Here is a 26,174-nt window from a genome sequence, read left to right as displayed (position 1 = left end):
ATTACATTTGGTTTCTGTATCCAGTTGTTCTCAAAGCTCTGGCAAGCACAACAGACTATTTCTCTATTTATTGTACCCAAATGGCATCTCTGGTTTCTCAATGGCTTCCTCTTGTTAAAATTGAATGCAAACAAAACTTTATTTCATCACTTCTAACAGTAATGGCTGGTATTTGATCAGTTTTAGCAACACACTGACTTAGTGCTCCCATATGGATCATGAAAGAAGCATTTTTAAGCCTTGGCAAAATAAGAAAGACTAGCTTTGTACAAAAGAAGGGATTTTACAATAAAAGGCTGTGTACTGCATTGACACAAAAAGGTTGACAACGTACGGGACAAAATATGTCATGTCATTTCATGTCATGTCAGGTCAATTTAGAGCAAAGGTCCGCAACCATGGGCCACAGACCAGGAAAATACACAATATGGTACGTCAAAACCCCCCAAACTTCGAAAGATTGTATACACGACCCATGTGTGAGCAAACCAGGTGAATCGAGCCTGTCTGTGCTAGAAGAAGATCAATTGCCGGAGTTTCAGACAACTCTGCCAGATTAAGATCAAAGCAGAATATCCAAAGATCGCCAAAAAAAGCACTGAATACCCTGTTTCCATTTCCAACATCCTATCTTTGTGAAGTGGAGTTTTCTGCAGTTACACTGACCAAAACCAAATTATGGAGTAGACTGGACATAAATAACACACTTTGGGTGTCATTGTCTCCCAGTAATCTCAGATGGGACTGGCTCGTAGGAGGGAAACTCAGGGCTCCCACTAATTCAGCGGGATAGTGAGTTGTATTTTTATGCACTTTGTTTTTAGTTGTTTCTATACTGGTCCGTGAAAATATTGTTTTACATGAAACTGGTCTGTGGTGCAGAAAAAGGTTGGGGACTGCTTATTTAGCGCATCCACTTTCCCTAATCCCCAAATCTGCATGTTATTGTACTGTAGGAGGAAACCGGAGAATCCAGGGAAAACCCACGCACACAGGGTAATAACATGCAAACTTCCGACCGGTCGCAAATCCTGCAAAGACAAAGAGTACTGACCAATACACAGCCCCTGTGTGCCCCTTAAGCTTTGTTTCCAACAAAAAAAGGAAGTTGCTTGAATGTAATACTGAGCTGGTATTGCAAATCCTATAAAAAGCACATCTTAGCAGCTGTTTACTTGTGATGGTGGGTGAGCCAAAGCAGCAGCAATTTTGTTTCATGCAGCCACCTTAAAAGCGAATTGCACAGTGGTAGACAACAAATAAATAGTTTTCTCCGTTTGGGTCAAAGTGGGATTAGTGGTTAAGAGTTATTGCACTGCAGAGTGAGATAATAGACTTCAGCCAGCTACAGTTTCTTCTCTGAACTTTAATGCCTCATTACAGATATATACCAGCGCCTTTACCAGAGGTATATGTTGTGGATTTTACCCACAGACAACTCCAATAAGGTTAAAGTAAAAGTTAAAGTAAACATGAAATGGCACCTCCTCCAAAACCACCTTTTGAAGCTTTTTCCTTTTCAGGTTTTTTTTTGTTTATTATAGACAGAGTCAGCATTCGCTATGATTTGTCGAGGTTTTCACACCTGACTTGTCCCACAATTCCTACGTGGTAAGCTTCCCTGTCTCTATTAATTTGTGCAACAGCGGTGAAGATGTATCCGATATGACTTGGATGAGACGGTCTATCCATTTCCACCACAGCCGCTGAGAGCTACCAGCCTGCCACTCCGATGCCAAACAAACACCAGCCCTCGCTGCCAAACAGACCGCTGTCCGTGATTACCAAAAAGATGCAGCGTTGAGCCTGCCCTATTATTTCCAATTTCTCCTGGAGAAAGTTAATCTAATGAGCATTATCGGCAGCTAATGGGAATTATAATTAGTCAGATGCATCAGATTATCTGTGCATAATTAGCTGTGTCTGTCAGCTTCAATTAGCATGACAGGAATTAGGAGACATCCGAGGCTGTTGCTGGAGAGGAGGAATGGGAGAGAGGGGAGAATGGAGATGGACGGGGTGGGGGGGGATGGAGTACAGGGCGAGATGGGAACAGAGGAAGAGGTTTATTGTTGGACTTGTAGAAAATAGGATACAATTCAGAGAGAGGAAACTATGGTGCAAACAGGGCATTTATAGACACAGCTGAATCAAGTCGATGACACTATAGCTCACATACATTTATCAGCAGCCATAGATGCCGTCACAAATGCCCCTTAAAAAGGCACCAGATGTCTGCCATATCACTTCAGGGTGTCAATGACGGCTAAGAGCTCGTAGCGTAAATGGCGGTTAAAGAGACTGACGTTGTTGACGCACAACACAAGCCAAACATGTTTCCTGCAGTTTGTTTTCAATATTAAATATGTTGAGGTTCTTCTTAAAAAGTTCTACCATGATTCATTTCTCGCATACCTTACAATGCCACGTCAAAGAGTAAGATTAAAGTCCATACTGGCTGTAGGTGATTCTTTCTGAATGTCACTCTAAGGTTAAAGCTGAAGTGCAGTCCTTGAAAATCCAAAATAACTGCTTTAGTACAAAAGTCTGCCTTTTTTTCCCCCCGGGAGTAGTTCTACCTAAGCATCAAATGAAACACCTCCATGTAGATTTCTCTTCATCAATAATGGCTTTCTCTCTGCATATGTTTGCTTACACTTAGCTTGTACTTTCTTCACAATTCGGCTATTGTGTTATATATTAGAAAACCCCAAACACTGAATGCCGCAAGGAGCCCACTGACATTACAATATGTATTCATGTATTGTATTTAAATTTCTACTTACCTGTTAAAGCCGCAGTAGGCTGGGGCTTTTCACTAGGGAAAAAATAGTTAGATTCTACAGTCTCATCTCGAGCCTGTTAAATACTAAAGGTGTAAAATCCCTTCCACCAAATATACTCGGATACAGACACATTTTCTGTAACCATGGACACTTGGACGACTGGTAACCGCACATATTCTCAAAGAATACAAGGACATATAATGAACTCTTGGGGATAAATGGCCACTAATGCAATGCATTATAGTACACATGTGAAATTGCGAGGCAGTTCTCTGCAGGCTTGTGGAAAGGATGTGAAAAGTCCACCCCGTCCCCTAGCTCAGATCACTTGGTTTACAATATCTTGAAGGTTTATCATGAGCTGACCCCGCCTTTTAACAGGGCTTTGTTTTATAAGCTCCAGACATCCTCAGGCAGTTTTAGGGTTAGGTTTGACACTTAAATTTTCACATGCTCCTCTGCACTGTTGTTGCTGCTGTTGTGGCTGTACTTTACGGGTAACAGTTAGGTGTCTAACAGCACAAGAGAAATGAGGAAAACAAGCCTGGGACTTTGTCGAACACAGGTCTGTCTGGTGTTCTCGCAGCTAAACAAACCAGCCTGTAATGTTTTTAATCAGTCTCATATCACCAAACCAGACGCCCTGTGGGAGCTGTCTCAATGAACACGTGCAGGAAGATAAACAGGCAGCTAAATAGCTTTTGATTGAGAAAACAAGTGTGTTACATTTGCATGGATTATCAGTATCTATTTGACCAGGCTGTATGTGTCAGTAAAACACGGTCAGTAAATAGCTGCATGGAATCGAGAGGCACCGCGGTCCAAACGCAGCCGCAGTATATGTTAATGTAATGTAAACAGCAGCACGTGCACAGATGCACCGTTCCAGCTAACATGCCTACCTGTAAACAAGGGCTCAAGGATTTTTCTTTTTGTCATCTGCACAAAGATACAGAGTAAAACTTGAGGAGAAAAGCAAACAAAATGGAATAGTCTAGTGTAAGGTTGAATAGAAAATATTAAAAAAAAAATATGTACAATACTGCACATAATCCTTTACATTGAAGTCCCAAACTGTCAAACTATGTACCTATGGACAATGTGACAATTTTTGACATGTACATTGGAACACACGCACACTGAAACACAGAGGAGGTGTGGAGATGACCGGTTCTGACAATGTAGAGTCAATGTGGTAAAGCCTTAAGCTTCTCTTTGAGATCATTGATCAGACTCAGCCCATATTTACTGATGGAAACGCAACCCTGTAGTGTGTGTATGCCTGTGCGCTTGCACGTGTGTGTAACTACACACCCTCTAATCCAGAAAAAAAACACGGACACACTTCTCCGATCACCGCTAAAGGCTACTTCTCTCCACATCGAGTCACGCCGCGTCACCGTGCTCCCTGCCGTCGCCGTCTGACTGCGTTGACGTCTTGCTTCTTTGACAGGCACACTGAAACTGACAGCGTGATTTGTACTCCAGCACAAACATGCCTGGCAACGTCAATTCCCATGGTATGGCTGGGGAACGCCTGGGAATGTGTGTTTTACATTTTTTCAAGGTTGAGCTGCCCAGCAAGCGCGCATGAGGCGAGCTGCTACGGAGTTCAACGTTTCACTCAGTCACACTTTTAGTGTTGGTACTGATTTTCACTTTCCAAATGTGCATGTTTGACCCTGATACTTGCATATTGTTTGTCTCTGTCTCATTCTCATGATCACCTTTGTCATGCTGCTGCAAAAAAGGACCAATTTGTGATGTTCATTTCAACCTATCATCCAAACATGGATGTCAATTAACCCTAAATAAGTGGATATAAATATATTATTGCTTATCACTGAACTACTTTTTTCAATAATTACAGCTGTACTTTGAAACTGTCAAATATAACACTGGTAAAGCGAAACCACAAATCAATTAAAAACAACCAAGGTTGACCAAAGTGCTGTACAGAAAGACGTCAACAAAAATCAGCGATCGTAGGTTTTTAAAAAAAATTTGAAGATCTCAAGAGTCTGGGCACATCTGAGGTTCCAGAGCAGAGCTTTCGAAGGAGGAGCTGCCACTGCAAAGGTCTTTAGTTTAGTTTTAGGAACTTCCAGTAGCAGCTGCTTAACCGACCTAAGCACTCTGACTGGAACGTGCATATACAGCAGTTCAACCATATACTGAGTTGTCAGCCCATTTAATAATTTAAAAACAAACAGGATTTTAAAATTGCTCCTAAAACGCACTGGTAGCCAGTGGAGCGAGGCCAATAATGGCGTGATATGTTCACGTTTACGCTTACCAGTCAGAAGACGCGCTGCAGTATTCTGCACGAGCTGCAGACGATGCAACAAAGACTGGTTGATGCCTAAATATAATGAATTACAATAATCCTGCTGTGAGGCTTTGACCTTTTACTAAAAGTCTAAGCTGATAAAAAACTTTTATCTCAGGATTTACTTTTTCATCGAATTTAAAAGTGCCATCAAAGGTCACACCAAGTTTTTTGACAGATTAACTGATGTTAGGGGACAATGGGCCAAGAAGACTAGTAGGACAGTCAGTGGCATTGTGTCTAAAAATAACTGGCTGAAAACAACAAGAATCATCCATTAAATGTTTTTAAAAGTGAACTCTTACTGAAGAGAAACCTGGTCGTTCAGTTGAACTTCAAAAACGTATTTTAATCATGATCACCATTTTGGCTTCTCGTAAACATGAACGGATACCTAAAATGCATGCTCTGCCAGTAGAATACGAAACAAATGATGCGGTCCCTGAACCACTGCCTGACTGCATGTGTGCATGTTCCATCACTGCTGCTGTTCTTGCACCAAGCAGCTCCAAGTTTGCTCCCTGGACGCAGTCTGAAAGAGTAACGTACTTATCAAAGTGCCGTGGAAACAGAGATCTAAGAGATCGAACAGTACTGTGCAAACGTCCTATGGCAGCACCAGCTTTAATGTCTGTTGCATTCTGTGATCATTGGCATTTGGACTGGAATGATGTTGCTGAAAGTTGGTCTTGTCTGTGTGTGATTGTGAGGAGTGGTGGGGTAAAAAGGGTGTTTTCTGACAGTGTTGTATATAAACAGTTGAAAGAATAAATTGCCATATTTCAACATGGTATATATTTTCATGGCTGCTCCAGCTGATCAGAGGTCATAGTCGGTAGCTTTGTGGTTTTTGCCCCAGTAACTTTAAAATGTAATTCAGTTTGTGTTTTACTTTCTACTTAAAGACACGTGTTCCTAATTTTAACCAGCACCTGGTTTGCACCCTCTCCAGTCTTCTCCACATGAGAACAGCTGATGCTCCCACAGGTTGTGTAATCCCCAGTTTGTTAGAACAATTCGGAAAAATCCTCTGGTAATACAAAGTAAAGCAACAACTGTGAAGTGAATGCAAATGAGCTGCTAATTATCCACCAGAGTCTTCCCCCCTCCCCCGTCTTTGCATTCCAAATTATATTTTAAGTTGTTTTTATTGATTTGTTTAAAAACACAAAAAACAAAAAAAAAAATACAGTGCAAATACAGTAGTTTTAAAACAATGACGACTTCCCAAATAAGAAGCTCTAATTAAGTGCTGTACAGTACATTAAGAGCTTATCTTGTTTTTTTTTTACATTGGGCACAATATAAGTTTAAGAAAGAAGCATGATTAAGATGAAAGTCCTTTGGCTTTTGACACAGATTTCAATCGGAGTCTCCTGCAATGAAATATTAACATCAACAGTCACAAAGTTTTGGGATTTTGATTGGTAGGCAGGAGAGGGTTTACTGCAAATCGATTGGTGCCTGCAAGGGTGGGCATGGTTCATGCTGCACTGAGCCTCCTGGAGTTGAGTGTGTGTCTTCTGGGCAAAATCTGTAGATTAAGGGAGGCTTGAACTTGAAACAGGAAAGGACAGAGCAGTCAATAACGCACTGATTAATGATAATGGCATGCAAGCCAGGGGGATAATCTTTCTAAGCTGTTTTTATCTCAGGGGTGATTGACTGAAAACATGGTGGACAGAAAGGAAAATGCACCAATCCCCAAGCAAACCAAGGGGGTTCCAAACGGGGTAAATGTTTGTTTACATTCTTAGTTTCATAAGCATGATTTGAAATGCGTCTGCTGTCATAGCAGGCCATGTTAAATTGGCTTATCTTGAAGACTTTAAGCAAGAATACATGAATATAAACAAACGTTGCAACACCTTTTGGTCCCATTTTGTGCAGTGCTACTCCACGTGTGCATTTATTTTGATAACCTCCAGTATTTTCCTCAATCAAACATCCCTAATAGCCTGCAATTGCTTCATCTTTCCATGCATCCATCAGTGCTATTTTCTGTCACCTTGCTCTGAAATATCACCATAAAATCCTCTCATTATAATAATGAATTCCCTTCACCCATCTTATCCACCCATATCAAGTACTTATTGACAGGGATGAAATGGAAATTATGGTTTATCCTGACCTCTTCCCATCAATCTGGCCCATCTGAGACCTGGAAGCTCTCCTCAGAAATTTAAGAGGCACTGATCCTTGTGCTTAGCCCTCATCCACTTTCCTATGGATTTGCCACAACTGCCAGCTAATTTATGCAGTCTCATGAACGCAATTATTCTCTGTGTCCACAACTTTGAATCTCGTGCCGGATCGAATGCCAAAGCTAGTGTTTATCTGAGGATCTTTGTCATCAGTGCATGGACTGGAGATGATATTCTGCTCCTGCCTTGGTTGGAAAGGCCTGCTGAGCTTTATGGACGTGGGCCCTGTGGGAAATGCCACCTTCCATCACCTCATCTCTGATCATACCATTTCTTTATTTCCCATCTCTCTGTGTGCCATTTCTCTGATCTTGCTGAGAACTGAACCAGTTCGCTGCCCCCATCCCCTCTCTTTGCCTCCCCTAACCACTGTTTCATCCTTCTACCTTTCCTTGTTCCTATGCCAACCCAGATTCACACTTTAACAGGCCAAGTACTGGCTCTGCTTGCCCCATGCTTTTTGTTCAATTGGCCCAGTACTTTATTTACTCTACACGGACACAAAAGACATCACGCTGACTGATCAGTGGGCAGGAGCCAGGGCACAGCTGATCAATGAGGCCTTAGGCAGAGAGGAGGGGATGGATGGAAGGAGGCGTGGGAGGAGAAAGAGGGATGGGAGGGAAGGGCTGGACAGGTAGGCTGACAGACACACAATCAGAGGGCCAATCGATGGAAACTTTTGCTGAGCTCAGATAAGAGGGTACAGCTCGTTCAGGACACACAACCACATCCTCACTGGCAGGAGCTTTGTTTCCCGTGCATATGCTGCTGCAGGTCACACAACTCCAAAAAAACCCTAAACAAAACAAAAGGTTTAATGCATGAAACAGCAAGATAGCATCTGATTGAATGTGTAAGCCTCAGCTCTTCAAATTCTGTAAGACAAACTCTTAATGTGGTGTGATAAAGTCTTCCTCATTATGGTATTTGGTGTATGACTTTGTGTTGGAGGAGAGTCATTGATTTGGATCCATTCATGCCTTTGTTTGTCTGTCCATCACAAACAATAGCTCAGACACTATTGATTTGGATTGTGAAAACAATGGAGCCACCTGAGTGTTTGCTGTTGTAGTTTTTTTTTTTGTTTTTTTTTGGCTCACATTTGCATGTAAATTCTCAGAATGAACCACGTATATCCATGTTAAAAACTCAACTCCGAAGTTTGTTTATGCAGAAGCTGTAGTAGTGATGTAAACACTTTGGTATGAGGACGGAAAATGAATGAAAACCCAGCCCCATTCACTATAAAACTATGGTTAATTTTAACTTAACTCAGACTTGTTGGCAAAAAAGTGGAGACGCCAAATTTGAAGGATAAAATTAAAAAGATTATGAAAGAAATGTGTGTGTGCAGTGCAGAGAACAAGTTCCTCCAGCTGAATTCCACACATATTCCATCTTTATTGGGGCCAAAGCAGGTAAACGTCAATGTTCATCAGTGTTTGTACAGAATATAAAAGTGAATGCTGCTTTAATGACACACTGTACACAAACACAGAGCTGACTGGTTTCGCTACAGTCCCGTCTGCTCTCTTCCTCGTTCTCGACCAGTGGTACCTGCTGCCTCACAGCAGGAGTCCGCTCTTCTTTCTGTTCTTTATTTTCTCATCTCAAAGAATATTTCTTTTCTGTGTGAACAAAGACATCTCGGCTGTCTAGCAACCCAAAGGGAGTCATAGTTGTGTAGTGTAGGTTACTCACAAGTGAACGGGTAAATGCACCAGAGGTTTTTATATCGAGGAGTTATGCTAATTAGGGTTCGGTGCTTCATGGCGCCACAGCACACCAGGCCTGAACAGAACTCTGCATTTGTTTGATACTCACTTTATAACTTATTTTATATTAACATTGGGTAAAATTATGTGTGCAGGCCTGTAAGAGCTGATAATGTAACACAGATGCATAATGCAATGCATTACAAAATATGTAATAAATACTCATAATGTAATAACTGGTCCATAGTGTAACAAAATGCTGAGCATAGTGAATTAAACTTTCTTGCAAATAAGTAACACAACACAGTGTAATGCAATAACTTTCCACTGTTAATTTAGACTTTTGCATTACAGTGGAATTGCAGTTGTTGATAATTTTCATTAAAATCGTAATGTGTATAGATATTGACGTTTGACTGTGATCATTTGTTTATTTCTAGCCTTAAATTAAAGTATAAACTATTTAAAAAGTGCTTTTAGTGTACGCTACATTCTATTGTGAAGTAATGACCATGTTAATCCATAAATAATTGACTTGCTCTATAATGTAATAAAACATAATTTGGGGGAAAAAAGTTTTTTGCAAAGTTGTTACACTATCAGCCCTTGACACTTCTTTTTCTGAAGAAGCACATTATTTGTGATTGAAAGTATTTATTAATTATGAAAATATTTGTACTTTGAACTGCTTTAAACAAACAAACAAAAAAGCAATTAGTTGCAAACACAAGTGAGACTTTTGCACTGTTAAACCCTGGCACATGTTATGGGAAATGAGTTGTCACTAGTGACAAGCACGTAGATAGTAATCACCCGTATCTTACTGTTGTGCTCGGCTCTATGGGGCATTTTAGAGCGTATTACTGTATTTCGCTTTCATGGCTCGCAAATTCACTGTTTCACGTTAGTGTCACTACTTTCATCAGCCTCATTCACAGTAAAGCAGCTGTTTTTAGCAAAACAGTCTCTCCTAAAACCTCTGCACACAAAGTTAGTCAAAGTTGTCAAGTAAAAGAAAATGTCAAGTAAAAGAAAGACATTCACAGAGCAAAGATAAAACACAGAATGCAGAATTGTTGTTGTTATTATTATTATTATTATTATTATTATTATTATTATTATTATCATCAATAACATAAGACCACTTTCCTGCCCCTGTTTTTCATGTTAATCAGGTGCAGACATACATCCACACACATAAGTTGTACTGTGATTTATATGTTTTACTTTAAAACGCTTCTAAAAATAGTTTATTTTGCTAATAGTTAAAGTGGTTTTATTACATGAATGCCCAACATAGCAATAAATATCCATGTTCGATAATTACTTCTTCCAGGGATGCACTCCGTGTGTCATCCACCTTCAAAAAACCCTCCCATACATTTAAGATTAAATTTCCTTAAATGGAAACTGGAGGTTTGCCCCTCATTCACAATACAGACTAGTAGTAAATAATGAAATGCGACCCTGTGTCGTCTCGGCATGGGATGACTTCCCAGACAAATTTGTTTGTCCGCCTCCGCTGTGTGGTGAAATCCTGACAGAAGTTGGACAGAAAGTGGCTTCAAGCCCAGTCGGTGAAAGGCACAGTGCGTCAAGAGGCTTGCGAGCTGATCGATAGTGAGCTAATTGGAAAATAGCAGCAGGAAATGTGATAATGTGGCTGCTCACTCTGGTCTTACTCTAGCTGAACCCTATCCACCCCCTTTCCCTGTCTTTTCCTGCTCTCTGGGGTCAGGTCTGGGTCCTTCAATCTAGTGGTTCTCTAATAAGGCTGGAGCCACTGGTCGACCCAGATGTACATCACAGCTGATCTAATGGAGGTGCACGTAGAGGTTGGAGCGGCGCATTCTTTCACGTGCACCTGCATAAGAGAAGCGCACAGCAAGAGAAGCTGGTGAGACTTGTGCTTGCTTAACTTGCAAATGGTGGTTCAAGCTGCTACCGCCAACGTGGCGTGCAGAGATGTAGCAATTCCAAACAGGTAGGAAGGCAATCGGGCTGGCAGCAGAAATCACAAAGGCAAGGAGAAGAAAAAAACAAACAAATTTGCAGTTAGGAAGAAGAAAAGATGAGAGGCTAGAGAAATCAATGTAAATATAAACTGATGACAGAAAACGAAACATTTTCATGAATGGGATTATTAAAAGTCACCGTCATGTTCATCTGCAAGATGTCAGCATAAATCGACTCCTGCAGGTACGTCCGTTAATCTTGATGGTTATATTGAAAGTCACTTTATTGCAATGGAAAAGTTTATTTTCATCAGTGCTGGAGTGACTGTACTCAGAAGAGGCTGAATGAAGTTTGGAGTTGGGTGGAGGCTGACAGAAAGACTTGGGAGAACAGATGGGGGTTGGGGGGGTGGAAGCAGTCTGAAAAGGAGGGGGTGAAAAGAGAGGGCCTTGTGTCCATTTTCAGACCCTGAGGGATCTCTACATGTCACCAGGAAGCGTTTGTACTGGCAGACATGAGTGACAGTGATGGTCACCATGGGCCACTGTGGGATCCTGCATTCTCCACTCTTCCAAAATTCCCATGGCCAGACCGTTCTATCCGTTTGACAAGATGAGGAGATGTTGTGTCAGTTTAAGTACGGCAGTCTTTTATGAAGCGCTCGCTCACTCACTCACTCACTCACTCAGGAGGTGCTCTTCATCCACTGCGTAGACTGTGTAGTCTGAAATGAGATGAGATGGTGTGGTCCATGGAGTATTTCTATATCATGTTGCTGCTGTTGTCTATAGAGAGCTGCAGCTGGATGCATTATAGATCACTAAACAGTAATGGTTGTAAGGCCTTTTTTTATATCAAACTTGGTCCTTAAATGGAAGTGTTTTCCGTTTGATACTTTCTCCTTTTAAGCCATTCTTCTCTATCCCGCAGTGGGATAGTTTAGACATTGAAGGGTATGCCTGTTTGATCCATGGTGCTTGGGGATAGATGACACATACAGTAAGTTGGCTGCATTTGGAGGAGCCTTGAAAGTAGGACACTCACTCACTCACTCACTCACTCCATTTCCTTGCACAATAACTACTGTCCTTGTTTCAGTACACCTGCACTAGCAAGGAATTGATTTCTTCACTGAAGTGAATCCACCTCCACAACGTTGGGTGGTGATTTGGTTCCTTTCAGCTTCTCAGTGTTGGACATTTCTTTAGGCACATTGACCTGTTATGTCATAGACATACTTACTCTTCTGTGTACTTCTATCTTCTCTTATTCTATTGCCGTGTTTCCACTACATGGTCCCAGCCCCCCTTTGCTCTACACGGTGTGGTTGGTTTCCATTACAATATAGTACCTCGCCAACGTGGGCGGAGTCATCACTGCACGGCTGCATGAAACTGCCTTGACTTCGTTTTACAAGCGACACACCCAAACTAGTGACTTGTAAAGCAGTTGTTTTCAGTGCACGGAATCATTAGAATCAGTACTTGGCAGGCTTTCAGTAGTGCTGTTGCTAAATACACCAGTCTCTGTTAAGTGATGAGATTTTAGACATTTCCAATTAAGCCATGTTTTTAGGATTGTCAAGTCTTTTTTTAACTGAACCACAGTTCGGCATTGTTCGCTTTGATTCTTGTGTCGGACGTCTGGCTCATGACCCTTCCTGCGACGGCACTCCGGCTGTCTGACAACGTCACGCATAGTAGCCACTCAACTAGCTTGGAACCTCGCCAGAGCGGGTGCTAAAAAAAGTACCAGGTACTATCGCTAATGGAAGTGCAAAATAACCATGCCATGCTGACGCTTGGAGGTGGGGACCATTATGCACGTGTAGAGATCCAAGGCCCATTTGGATCCCGTTGAACATCGACACGCAATTGTTAACGTACTGACTGACTGACATGTTTTTGGACATGCTTCATGCTTTTCCTTGTCACTGTGTACACCTTGGCCTGAGTCGCCTCAGCTCTCATTGGTCTCAAATGTACGAGCACAAAAGTTTTTGCTGACTGCAGAGTTTAATTAGGTGATGCTAGGAGAATAAATCATGTTTGAATCCTGGGAGACATCCTGGACACTGTATGCACAGCCTAGCATGTCTTCAGGAATCTAAACACCAAGGTACTGCAGCGGCTCACCTCATAGCACACTGTATTTGACACTGGAAAGTTCAGTGTGGTCAAAAACTGCTAGTTTGTGTGACATATGTTGTCTGACCACATCTGACGGCAAAGTTCCAAACTGCCACACTCGAAGATAGGTTGAAAAAGCCTGCTGTCACTGTTGTCTTCTGGCACATCACACTCCTCCTTGATCTCCCACCAAGACTGTGTTTCTTTTTTTTTTTTTTGGTTTTCATTGCTCGCGGTGTTCGACCAAGGCAGGAAGATAAAAGTCTTCTACAGTGAAATGGTGGCTGTCATAGAGACGGGGAGATTGTGAAATGGTAGATGTTCACTGAGGAGAGACAAAAATGAGAATAAATAAAAAAAGAGCAGGAGAAGTGCACATCATGGCCACACTCTCACCTCCACACTGTTGAGTGGGTGTAATCATCAGTTTTTGAAAAGTTTTACCCCAAAATTTACTGTGGGAAATGTTTCGGACCCATTCCCATCTGACAAGCAGTTGCTATAGAGTATATTCACATGTTACATTGCCTTGTGACATGCATTTCCCCTTTCAGCAGGGGACACATGCAGTATAAACTGACACAAAAATAAACTACCAGAGGAGATTATTATTACAACAAACCTCTTCATAGACTATTAAGCCAATGCTGGAAAGGGTCACTCCCTTGAAAATGTGCTTTCTGATGAGTGTACAGTAAAGTTGAGTGTTAATGGCTCCCGCTTCAAACTAGGTATAAGATAAGCATGAATATTGGATTATTTGTTTGATTGTAAAAGTAATTAGTAATTAAATGAATGCACCTATGCATAATTATATACGGGAAAAAGCTTTTATCAATGATCACAAAAAAGGTTATATTCTCTCCAATGACTACCTAATTTGTGGTGCATGTATCACGACAAGGTGGCAGCAGCAACAAGCATTTCCTTAGTAGACTGCACGTGTGTTTGCACAAGTGCTAAAATTTGTGCGCTTATGTACTGTGTAGTATTTACATTTCAATACTAAACTTGCGCTAGAACGCGTCACTATTTAGATTTTCGTATTCCCGTAGCAGCCTCCGCATCAAAATCACTTCAAGCTCAGCTTCAACTTCTCTCTATTGGATGGCACAGAATAGGTTTTTTTCACTTTGGTGAGCTCAACAGTGATTGGACAAATGGGGCAAAAACGCCACTTCCATGGAAGCTCAGCTTCTCTCTGGGTCAATGGAGCAGTGGGCAGGCATAGATGCTGCGCTTCTGCACGATGATTGGAGGAACTGTCTGAAAGGCGGGACCATCTCTTGACAGCAGAGGCTTTTCTGCTTCAGTCCTGTGTGGATTTTGGAGTGAAGTCTGTAGACAAATAGCTGGTCGTTGTGTGTTATTTGCCCTGCGAAGGAGCTCATTTTCATTTGTACCGATACATTGTAAATAAAAACACTATTATAGCATTTCAGTTTTACATAGTTATCGCGTTTTCTTGTTCTAGGTTTGTTCATTAGCAGAATATATGTATCAATAACTGGATCTGAAATGAGCTTCCCCTGTTTCAAAGACCAGTAACTGCCACTGCTGTACAGCAGATAGGGCAGCATGATGGTAAGCTATTAAGCACTGCTGCCTCACAGCCAGAGGTTTCATGGTTGAACAGGAGTCACTCCAGGAGTTTCTCTAGATACTCTGGCTTCAGACCACAGCTCAAAGGCATGCCAATTTTGGCTGGATTAATTAGCTTAACCAAGTGTGAATTTGAGCGTGAATGGTTGTTTATCGCAGTATGTTGGAAAAGCAGTATAGATGATGGACAGACAATGCAAACTGCAAGTATTGTTTTTTGTTTATTTTATACATACCTGTAAAAAGTGATAGTGTGTATATATATGACAGAAAAAAACAGATCGTGAGATCCTGGATCCAAATCAAAAATAAATTATGTATTCATTGGTTTTCTGCCAGTCATATTAAAGATGAATCAATCATTCTAATAATAAATACATGTGTGGAGCATTTTCTGCTGTCACTTATGTTCCTGCAGACTACATTACCAAGTTTTCAATTACAAAGCATGCGACTTGAGAAAGTTCTTGACAGTTTCTCATCAGTAAGAACCGCATTAAGCTCTGCGTTTCCCTTTCCCTTTTACCTTTTTTAATCAGAGTGGAGCGCCTTATCAAGAAGGCTGCACCTTAAAAAGCGGTCTCCCCTTTTCTTCTTTGACTATCTCGGCTCCAGCAACACCATTTATTTTGCTGTGAAGACAAGCCAATCTTGTTTTGTGTGTGTGTTCCGTTCCTCAAAAGCTGCATTGGCTTACCTGTATCTTCAGCTTCATCATCCTCCTGATGAAACCCATACTGGCCTTTCTGTTGATAAGGTAAGCTCTGCAACGAGATATATCCATCATTCCCCTACTTAAGACAAACAAGTGAGACACAAGTACACACCACATGCTTACCTGGGGTGTGATTGTGTGTGTGAGTGGATGGAGTACTGGTGGTAGTGTTTGTTTGTTTTTTTATATAACAAGATTAGGATTAGAAATGTGAATGAAATCACACACTCTGCTGCCACCCCACTAATCAAATGGCCTCAAACAAAGGTGCAGTTCATTTAGTGCCACTAATTCCCGTTTGGTAGCTTCAAAGCATTGTGGTTTCATTATTCTATTTACCTTCATGTCTCTTCCTCCAGTTACACGCACACACAAACACAAAACCTCATAAATTGTGTTGTGGGACATTATCAAATAGAACGTGGGTTCAGCTGGGTAATTACTCATCTTCTGTATCATGTTATTCATGTAAACACTGTCTGTTATCACACCAAAAGACCACAGGCCCCCCCAGGCTTTAGTTAGTGGTGATGTACCGGCATACCTGGGAATAGTAGTTCATGTGCGAGAGGGCCAAAGGTTACAAGGTTCACAATTGACTCTCTGTTTCAAGTCGGAGTGGAGGCATGGAAAGGAACTCACTGAATTGGTTGCTATGGCAATGCTACGGTGGGCAGGTGATGTGCTGTGCATGAACAGAAAGATTATGTTCAGAAGAGGTTTGACACTTGTGTGGGCAGGTGTCCGTACTATGGCAAGCGGTTTTAACATTTAATTACTGGAGAGAATAGTCACTACCAATATCTGCAACCCCATTCTTACGAGTCAGAACTACAGTAACATGAATTTTCTGTTCATGTTTGTGCAATGTGTCTATATATATATATATATATATATATATATATATATATATATATATATATATATATATATATATATATATATATATATATATATATATATATATATATATATATATCTGTAATTCCAGTTTCAGATACATTATTATGACCAGTAGTAGACTAAAAGTTCAAGATCTTTAATTATTCTTGATTGAAGACATCGTCCTTTTTCAGATATCTTGAATTAAGTTACAGATCTTCAGAATTAAGTTGTAGATATCTGAAAAGTCACGATTATCTTGACCATAATAATTGCGATTTACGATATTACGATGACTGGAAAAAAAAAATGGTTTTAATATAATTTCTTTCTGCACTCACGGTGGTCGGAGACATCACATATTTTTTGGGTAAAAAATAATTGAATAAGATCATAGATGAATAAATAATAAATCACGAGGAAAGATGCAGCTCCCTAGATCACAAGCACTGTAATCTGGTGAGTTAGACAGGATTTTGTGATTAACATGATAATAGAAATTCACCATGATTAACTTACTGTAAGTGCTTTTAATCGTGATACACAATAATATTGTATATTGTCCCATCACTAGTGACTAATCATAATGACGTATTTCCTATCGTGTATGTGTATGTGTATGTATATATATATATATATATATGTGTGTGTGTGTGTGTGTGTGTGTATATATGTGTGTGTGTGTATATGTGTGTGTGTGTGTGTGTGTGTGTGTATATATATGTATATGTATGTATGTATATATATATATATATATATATAACGACAAGTAAAAACGGAATTGCAGATATCGGAAACTATAGCTTTGATGAGTAAGTATGACGGCTACTACAATTCATACTAGTAGCAATGAAATTACGGCTAGTCAAAATGACCTCCCATGTATTTGTAATGGTAATTCCAGATAGTCAAACCAATGACTAATGGTAAATAGGCTTGGTTAACATCGGTCTATCTGTACTCACAAACTGTACAAAGCGGCAGACCTTTTAAACCACACATAACCTGCTTTGTCTCAACGTCGTCATGTTAAACCCCACCGAGACCTTTGAATGATGTAATTTCTTCTGCGTCCCTTGGTTGGTTTCCTCGGTCACCGTGTACACAAGGTCATTTACTTTCTGATCAATAGCTTGTATTGAGCCTACGCTCCCGCGCCACCCTCTGTTTCTGGAATGGCCGTTAAATCGATGGGAACAAATGAAATTAAGCTCCTAGGCGGCTCAGAGGAGCAAATGATCTTCCTGTGATTAATAACACACTGTAAACGCATCGGTGCCGGGCATATCACATCAGAGGGATATTCTTTGCCTCAGCTTGTTTCCTGGGGGTGATCTGAGGAGAATAAAGCTGTTGTAATAGTGTTTATGTTGAGGAGGCCTCATTTGGTAGAACACTGATACAAGAGCAAATGGTTTTGCTTGTAAGGCTGTAAAGTACATGTCTTTTGAAGACTATGATTAGTACCAGGAATCATTGGAAGATATGGTTCCCATAACATGAAAGTGTAATGGCTCAATCAGTTGAAACTTAATTATTCCGCGCCCAGCTCTGTGTAGGCTTTGCTAATGGCTGTGAAAATGAATTATGCGACACAATTGACTGACCGAGGTTTTGAGAGGTGAATTGACAAAGTGTCACACGAGTTTGTGCTTCGTGGTTGTAAAAGGTTTTATTACAAGTGTTTGTGTTGATCGCGCCACTCAAAGCTCGATCGGGATCAGAGAGACGGCGATGTGACTTACCACATTTTTCTAATACTCCAGAACGGCTAATAAAAAATAACCCAGGCCAATTGTGTAGTTGAAACGCAACAGCTGTGTGTTTTCAGAAACAGAGCCAGTGAGGAATTCTAGTTACTGTATTTCTCTACTTCACCAAATATTATAGGAATACTGTACTTAGTGCTACTTTAGTGTAACCTATCCATGCTTACACCAATGACCAGCTGATTGCATTGTTGCTGTCTACCCAAAATCAAGAAGATGTTAGACCAGGCATGTCCAAAGTCTGGCCCGTGGGCCAATCACAGCCCTCGGTCAGATTTTGTAAGACAAATCGGCCTCACGTCTCATCCCCATCAGCTGGTAAGGAGTTGCACTATCTGACTCCAGATGTGAAAGAAAGGCAGAGTTTTTACATTTGTTCACCCAATTTGGTTACATTGGACCACTGGCTCCTGGGAATCTTCACCAAAAAAAAGTCCTCAGCTTTCTTCCCTCATAACTCTATCACTGTGTTAGACAGTGATGGAGTTGTGAAGGAAGAAAGCGTCTGACTCATGGAGAAGAGCATTCTCCCTTCTGTTATCATGGGCAACATTAGGTCATATAATGTACGATATAGTGGCTCTTGTGAGGAATAAGAAAGACTACTGTGAGTATACCGTTACGTGTTTCACCAAGAAGAATCGTTAATTCGATCAGACAGAAAAAAGCTTAGACGCCACATCCATTGCATATCCTGGTAGTTCTCAAAACACCACATTGGTTGCCGTTTATTTCCCCCCTGCTGACCTGTCAACCACATGGTACATCATTCGCTGAGCGACTCCAGACTCTTCAGCCACTCTGCATGTTTGCTTTTGAGCTTTTTCAGCCAGTTACTGTGTATTTATTATCATTAATATTTTATAGTAATTTTTACATTTTGAATTATTTCCTCTCCACTGTGTGCAGTAACAGTTATTCCTTGCGGGGATCATTAAAGTTTTCCCCGATTCTTATTCTGAAACCAGATTAAATAGTACGTTTGTGTGGGACTGTTTTCATTAATATACGTGTTGTGCTCTGCTGAAATGTGCTTACAGCACCATGTATTTGTTATTAAATAAGCTATAGTGTCCGCGAAATGAAGAAAAACATCACCCGGTGCAACGGAGAGGCTTAGTGATGTGTTTTCAACACTTTTTGGACAACAGTGGAACTTTATTACAGCGGAAAAAGCTAAATCAGGCTTTGGTTGGCAGACACTGCACCAGTAACTTTAATCTATTGTTGGTTTTGGTCTTGTAAAAGGATTTGTTGACAACAAGAGACATAATAAATGTCTACAGCCTTGTTTTTTTTAACCTCAGTATTGTTGCTATTGATAATACCGATCGATTACCGATTTTCATAGTAGTTATTCCCTCACACACCTTTTTTTGGTCCAGCTGTGTCCTCAGCAGTTGGCTTATAATGATAATACATCTTTGGTGTTGAGGTATGCGTGTGCCAACATTGAGGATTTCCTGCCAAGTCTGAATCAGCAGAGGCTGGTCAAACTATGCGGTATTGCTTTTTAAGACATTTGCCTGGGGTGGGATTTGTAAGGAACCTACCATCATAAGCCATAACACATCTTTTGTGCTTTGACTTTAGTGCTTAGCAAACAAGAACTTAGAACTGAACAAGTCATTAATTGCCTTGCCTTCCTCCATATTGAATAATGTAGGATTTGGGGTGTTTGTCTTTAAAGCCAATTTATTTTCTTACAACAAGGCAGGTTTTGAAGGTGAAAAGAAAAACTGTTGCTGCTGGACTAGTAAGTGTACCTTTTTTGTTTTGCTTATCATCTGCTGCTTTTGAGATTTGTGTGTTAGGCCGTGTTATTGAAGTCATGTCGTCCGTCTCGTTCATAAATCAAGTGATTCAAACAATATGCATACAATGAACAATAGGTTATATAAGGTATGTTGAAAAAAGCACTGTCATTTTTTGTTGTTTCTTTGGGGGGGGGGGTTCATTTTTAATATATATATATATATATATATATAGTGAGATAATAGAGATAATAGTGTAACCCTATTTTTATAAAATGACACTGGCTACCGTACCTGGTCAGAAGACATGGTTGTTTGTACATTAGAAGTCCTGCTTTAAGGCCTTAGTAGACGTATGATGTGCAAGCAGTGCTTGCGGCCCCAGATTTTGGAACCACCTGCAAAGACCGCGTTGGGTGCACGTGGACAGCGCATGTGCAAACTGTACTTCCGCCACACCAGTAGGTGGAGCGCTGAGCCCCGCTCACCACGCAGAAAAAACATTTTGTCGCCGAGGGTAGTCATCCGAGACTCCGAGACCATACTTGTACTGCCACCTGATGGTGACGTGGGATACTACAGGACCCTAACGAGTATACCAGGGTCCGCGATATTCAATGCGCAATGTGGCCGTTACCACATACCGTTTACCCACTGTAGGGGGAGCCTGTGAGCAAATCCTACTTTGTGCTACTCTAAAGTTTGAGTTTGAACTTGCTCCCCCATGTTCGAATGGCTATCCAAAATGGCAGCCCTAATATGCATCCACTGCCATTTTTATAGCTCACATTGCAGAGTGTATCTAAAGTGAAGAATTATTCAGAGGCAGCGTGTGGCTTACAGGGTAAGGTGAGATGCCTTCTAACGAATGCAGCCTTCACGTGAACCCTAAAACATCTGTATAACTCCTCTACATGCAACTTCTTTTTTGTCATCATTATCACTTAGTGAAATCAATACTTTGTCTTTCATGAATTTTACAACTGCCAACTGTTCACCAGGAGAAATGGGCCACGACACTGCTGTGACCACATACCACCCCCCATGTGTACTTGGCTTCGGTCTTTCTTTCTTTTTTCTCTTTCTGCTGCTACTGCACAGATGGGTTGTACTCTTTTATTCATAAGGGCTACACAAACTTTGATCTGGCTTTGCATTTGCAGCATGTGTCAGATCGAGACGGAGGGAGGTTGGAGAGTGGATTGGTGGGAGGGAGGGAAAGAGCATGGAGATGGAAGTGGAGTGGGAGGTTGTCCTACTGGACAGGCACCCTAACTGCTCCCTGTGCCTCTCCTGTACACTCCTCAGTTCCTCTGGCCCCAGTTCGCTTTCCATTATGCATGAGTGTCATAACCAGGACAGTCAATCTGCCGGCCTTAGACACAGGGCAAACATCCCTACAGCTGCATGGGGATGGCTGTGGGGGGTGTGTTTGTGTGTTTGATTTACATAAAGGAAACGCACAATGCAGCACAAACTTTGGTTTCTGTTTACAATTGCAACAGAGACAACTTTAAACTGGGGGAGTTTTAATCCCTGAGTGCTCATAATTGCCACCGTTCTGCTCCCCTTAGCTACTGTTGCTATGGTCATAAAGTTTTCCGATTTAGCACTCATGCAGGTTTCCATGATAACGGCGGAAGATCTATAAAAGATTTCTTCGTAGTGTTTTAAAACAATAGATCTTTGATTTTAAACACAGGTTGTGAAAAACAAGCGGCTGTGCTATGAAAAAAAGGTCCCCGGTTAATAAAGGGAAGGGCATTGTTGTTTTTTTAACTGCGGTCTATAGCAGGTTACCCGTAGTATTCTGTGTTGCATTATGTTTTGTTGCAGCTGCACCCACACTATGTGAAAGGGAGTTGTAATTCTGCGTGGAAATCCTAATTATTATCATGTACAGTTTAATGTGTGCCTCCCTGTGCTGTGGTGCATGGAGCCTGGAGAGAAAAATGGTTTTCTTCTCTGCTCTAAGCCCGAGCCAATTTATGAAGGTGTGTTTATCATTCACAGTGACCCAGGTTAAGTGTCCTGAGACTTATATTTAAGGCTGCAGGTCCCAGTCGGCAATTAAGTACAATTCATTACAGCAGACACACAGCCCTACAGGGGGAAAAGGTAAGAGCCGTGGCAACACTGTAGCAAGCAGGGGGAGAGAGAGAAACAGACGGGAGAGGAGAGGAAGTGTGAGATTGATTTGAAAAAAGGAAGAAACGGGAGGGATAAGTGTAGGAGGGAATGCATGTGAGAAAAGAGGCAGATTGTTTGTTTCAGAGGAGGTGTGCACCGAGGAACAGGAGAGTATTAAAACGAAGAAAAACAAGATTGTCGGTAGAAAGAGTCACAGAAAGGAGACGTGGGCTTGTATTTACCAGTGACACGTGGTGCATCTGTAGCCTCACCTTGTGGTGTGATCCCAGCGGTGTTCGCCCTCAGCACAGAGAGAATATCATGCCTTTTATTTTGTTGCATTTTGATGTTGAGACTGTTTACTGGCATTATTTTGTCCAGGCGAGTGGTGCACCAGTGCTGACACTGCTTTGAAGATGGGACCTCCAGCAGGATGAGGTGGACTCTTCAAAAGGCTTTTTTTCCCCCCATGTTTACTCTGCGAAACACACCTTAAGTTCTTCAACTAACTCAATTACTCAGTTAGAGCCTCACTGATGTTGTGGATGAGCAAACCACACACAGAAATCCTCAACTATTGATTGTCCTTAAGAAATATGAACTACTTTTAACTTAATCTTTCATATTGTTAAAGTAAATCTGCATTAAGGATAACTTACTCTGAAGTTGTAGCTTCCATATTTCGTCTTATTTACCGATATAAATTCACAGTGGCATTTTCTGAGCAGTTTAAACCTATATGGTTTTGTGTATATCATTTGTTAACTTCCTTTTTTATTTATTTTAACATTGAACATTGTTCCTTCAGTTTTCCTTTCGAATCCTTGTATGTATTAAACATGTATTGTATGGTTTGTCAATTAATTTGTGAAGTTAAAAGCTTTTTACCAAAATTGTCTGGCACAACAGCCTCCAAGCATATTTCCTGTCGCCAGGGATACACTTTGTAAGTTTGAATTGAGTGTAAATTGAAGGAACCGTTGTAGTGAGTCACTTTGTAGATGGAGCAATTACATGAACACATCATCTTACCATCATCACTATTGTTTGAATCCATTCCTTTCAGAAAGCAGAGTTTAGTTCAGAATCAAACTCCAGTTACAAAACTTTTGGAACCAATTGCGTCATATTGTGGACATCCACACTGATAATGCGTACAATGTAGCTACTATAGGAGACAATATTACCTTTTTTAAAGCTGAAAAATGCTAAAGGGATAACGTGCTCTGTCAAAGCAAATTTCTGGGACCATTGTTGAAGGACCACAAAAGACTGTAAAGCCATTAAAGTCTCTTCTTCTTCACTTTGAGCACCAAATGAGTGAAGTTATTACATTCTAAAAGCCAACTTCTTATCCAGTGAGGTAGTTTTTTTTTCACAGTGGCAGATTTTTATTGAAGTTTCAATCCACAAACATTATGTTTTGTTTTTGTTTGTTTTGTTCACCATGCATCCAACTATGTCTATTCTCTATTTTGCAAGCAGACACAATTCCAGTTATGACAACACCAATCGTCCTGACCCTGTTTTAATTAAATGTTACAGTTGGTATTAATCAGTTCTCTTGATTTATATATGGTGGTAGTTTAAATTAAATTAGTTTGTTGTTTTCGTATTGCATTCTTAGGTACTTTAGAAGTTGACTCATGCGTGCACCGCTCTCAAATTCACTTCTGCATTCAACAATATGTAAACGGCGGCCTTGGTGTGCGGAGCCATTCATTTTATTCAGAATTAAATCAATAATATTGAGCTCCATTTGGAAACTGAATTGCATTGTATATAAAGCGCCTTATTGTTCTGATTTCACCCAGAAGTAAACAAAACACTAAAATGAAGAAAAATCTTAATTCAATACAGAACCTCTTCATCTATTCATTTCACAAATGTTCACTTACTTATTTGAGTCCTCCATTGATCTCCATTGTGCAGTAAATAGACGTCCGTGTTTTCATCATGCCATGTTTATAATAAAAAAAGATTATTTAATGATTAAAAATGATAAAAAAACAAATGTAATGACCTTTTCTCTCGGTTTTTAAAGTCTCTTTCGTGCGAGTATATAAAAAAGGTAATGTGCCGATCACTGCATTGTATTATTTTCCATGAATACCGCACTATTCATGAGTGCCAAAGTTTAAATACCGTTTTTTCAAACAAACACCCTTTCCTTATGACCTCTTTGTGCTATAAATATTAATTCCTTCAGCTACTTCACTGCATACACATTGGCTAAGAAGTTTAGTAATCATTTTCTGATAGAAGGCATTTCTCTGCTGTAATCCAGCAGAGGCCCTAGTATATCATGTCTCACTCTGGCTCTTTTTATTTGGGGGCAGAAGATACTGTGTCCCTGGAGGCTTAGCATTCTTAAACTGAATGGCTGCATTTTTCACAGACACTGTGAATACTATGCTGCGTCGACACAATGGCGCACAAAGCTGACGGTGCATTAGCCATGTTCTGAAGCGTGTTACTTTTCTTTACCTACTGTTTAATGCTAATATCTATAGTTTCTGCTCAAAATATACGACTCGTCTTGTAATAGGTAGGGGTTGGAGATCCTGGAAAAACAGTTAGAGCAGGCTACGTTTTGAATTCAAAAGTCTAAGCCCCTTTCTTCATACTTCCCTCTGAAGCTACGCCTCCAGAGCACAGGAACGCGCAGCGAACAAGGATTCACGAGCACTGTGCAGCATCTGTCTCTTTCGGTATGTTTTGGTGACACTTTTTTGGATATTTGTTCAAAAGACAACTTGATGCCACTCTCAAAAGATCACAAGACATAAAGTGAACCTACCTGTCCAGTGAAAAAAGGGCCACCATCGCATCATGTTGCAGCCCTTTCTGTCGCCACCGTTCAAGCGCAGCACCGATGATCGCTCTGGTCTTGGATCGCTCTGCATCAGCCTTTTTCTTGGCAGCAGCTTTCCCAAAAAACGTCTTTCGTTTGCGACCGACACCTGTTGGCACCTTTTTCTGCCATAACTTTGCTTAAACATTTTTAATTTTTGTCACGATTCATTAATTTGTTACAATTAGGGTCTGTAGAGGATTTTACGCAATACAGTACACATTTCTCCAGAAAATAATCTCCCACCCCACCTTTAATAATACACATTTCCTCTTGTTAAGTTGAGTAAGCACCTAAGACGAAGGCACATTCTAAATCAGGGATTCATTCTTCAGGAAGTGTGGTCTGTGGGGTATATAAAGGTCATGTCTCTGTAGACTCCATAGATGGCATAGGCTGTGCCATAAACTGATGATCTGGTCTACGTGCAATGAATGAGCTAGTTTGATCCATTGATTGATCCACTTGTTGGCTTCTTGAAGGAGCCTTCAAAGTGGCATAAATCAGTCATGCTGCTCTGGCACAATCATGACGGATTCACACCTAAGCGTACTTCAACGCCTGACGGAGGGTAGGTCCTGATGCTTAGTGCTAAAGGAGGCTATTGAAGGTGTAGGGTCTGTTCACATAGCAAGAATTGCTAAGTGATGGTAATGTGTGCTGTGTGGCTGCTTGCAGCTTCTCTCTTTTTTTCTGTCTCTCTCCACTCATCTGGGCTTCATTTCAGTGATTACATCCCTGCACTGAGTGGAGAAGGAGAGGGCATCATCGTGGGGAGGGAAGTTTAAAAGGGGGCTGTGCGCAGTGAGCATAAGGGCTCTTTCTTTTTTTTTTCTCCACTTGATTTTCCTCCAATTCTCTTGATTTAGTCGTAAAGTTGGTTTGCAACGCTGTCAGTCAAGAACTGGTTCTGCCTTGCAGACAGTTCCTTAAATCATCATACAGAAGCCCAGTGTCCATGCCTGCCCGCCCCCATCCATTCTTGGGGAAGCCCAGCTTCCCTGGCAAGTGCCACTTTTTTGCCACATTTGTCCAATCACCGTCAATCTCACGGCAGTGAAAAACAATTGAAGCTGATCTTCAAGTGATTTTAATGTGGATGCTGCTATGGGAATACGAAGATCACGTGATAAACAGATACATCTGTGATAAACGGCTGATTCTGAACGCACTAGTGGCACTTTTAATTGCGCACATGTTAAGTATTGAAATGTAAATATAATACAGTGCATAATTGTATTTGCTTCCCTTGCTGTCTTAGAGCAATCGCCACTGTAGATCTCCTAATGAGCCTTTTCTGAGGGAGGCCGTAACAACATACAAGTCCAAAAGCTCAGTTTTAGCTG

At 40.9% G+C, this 26,174-nt stretch overlaps 1 long non-coding RNA gene across 2 annotated transcripts in view; it reads left to right on the top strand.

The window, feature by feature from the left end:
• The window catches only part of LOC131457012 (uncharacterized), a 128,409-nt gene that overhangs the window by 20,537 nt on the left and 81,698 nt on the right, over window positions 1-26,174 (top strand). The window lies entirely within an intron of this gene.

This window comes from Solea solea, chromosome 3, assembly GCF_958295425.1.
Source record: "Solea solea chromosome 3, fSolSol10.1, whole genome shotgun sequence".
Taxonomy (NCBI): Eukaryota; Metazoa; Chordata; class Actinopteri; order Pleuronectiformes; family Soleidae; genus Solea; species Solea solea.
The sequence above is the reverse complement of the archived record's forward strand: the minus strand, read 5'-3'. Positions and strand labels throughout refer to the sequence as shown.